The following is a 1,274-nucleotide window of genomic DNA, read 5'->3' as shown; positions in this document are numbered from 1 at the left end:
TTGGGTTTAGGCAAGTAAAACATCTTGGTTGGGTTTAGGCAAGTAAAACAACATTTCGGTTTATGCAACAAATGCAACAGGGCAGCCGCTCCTACCTCTTCTCCCTATAGTCACTATAGTATAGTGTGACTTTGACCAACTTAGACCTCAGACTGTCATTACGTTCAAATAGTGTTGGAGTCGAGATCACCTAAACCGAGACCGAGACAAGACCAAGACCGAGGGAGGGCGAGACCGAGTCAAGACCAAGACCAAAGGGGGGCGAGAGCGAGAGCAAGGCCAAGGGAGGACGAGAACAGACAGATGTGAGACCATTGTCAAGACCATGGCTCTAATGATGGCTTAACCTTTACACCATTGCTCTGCTAACAACAAAATAAATCATTAGTTAGGAATTTTAGTCAAGTAAAAATGGCTGTACAGTATATACTCAGTGACAGAAGGCAATCCTTTGATCTGAAAGATGAGGAGAGTGGTTTCAGTGACTGCAAACTGAAAAGTTATTGGTTGCAATTGCACAATACAATATCACAGAAAATAGTAAAATAGCAACGTTTTGGACCAACGTTTCTATGTTACAATTTCGGCTCCAAAATTGTAAAATGGTAACGTTTTAGGTTTAGGGTTAGGATCTGGGGAGACGTTAGGTTTAGGGTTAGCGTCTGGGGAGAGTTTAGGTTTAATGTTAGGGTCTGGGGAGAGGTTAGGTTTAGGGTTAGGGTCTGGGAGAGGTTAGAGGGGTCCGTGGGGTCGGAGACCCCCGGAAAAAACGCATTTTACAATTTTGGAGCTGAAAAATTTAATGAAAATAAATAAATCAGATAATACACAGGCAGGTAATGAACCCACTGCAGTTGTGGCCTTGACTGGTCTTGAAAAAAAATCCTGAGTCCGGCTTGTCAGAGACCGAGTCAAGAGAATCCGAGACATAGAAGTGTATAACGTTAATTATTCACGTATCTAGAAATGTAAAATGCAACATATTTTCCTTCAGAAATGTCCTTATTCTACATTTCCGTGGAACGCCGACAATTTATTCTGACGACTGTGCTGAGGGAGGACATGGGAACTTACAGGCAGCAGATGCAGTGAGTGCTTTTTATCGAGGTGAAGTCAGAGAAAAATCAAATAAAGGTGCAAACTGGAAATGAAAACGATTTTTTTTCTTTAGTGCTGCCATAGAAAAATGGTTATTTAAGAAACCACTTTTCCTCTTCTTTACTTATGGTGGTTTCACACTTGGGAACAGGGACCTTTTCCGAGCACACTTGACC

Source organism: Poromitra crassiceps (genome assembly GCF_964638095.1).
Source record: "Poromitra crassiceps genome assembly, chromosome: 2".
Classification (NCBI taxonomy): domain Eukaryota; kingdom Metazoa; phylum Chordata; class Actinopteri; order Beryciformes; family Melamphaidae; genus Poromitra; species Poromitra crassiceps.
Note: the sequence above shows the minus strand (reverse complement) of the source record.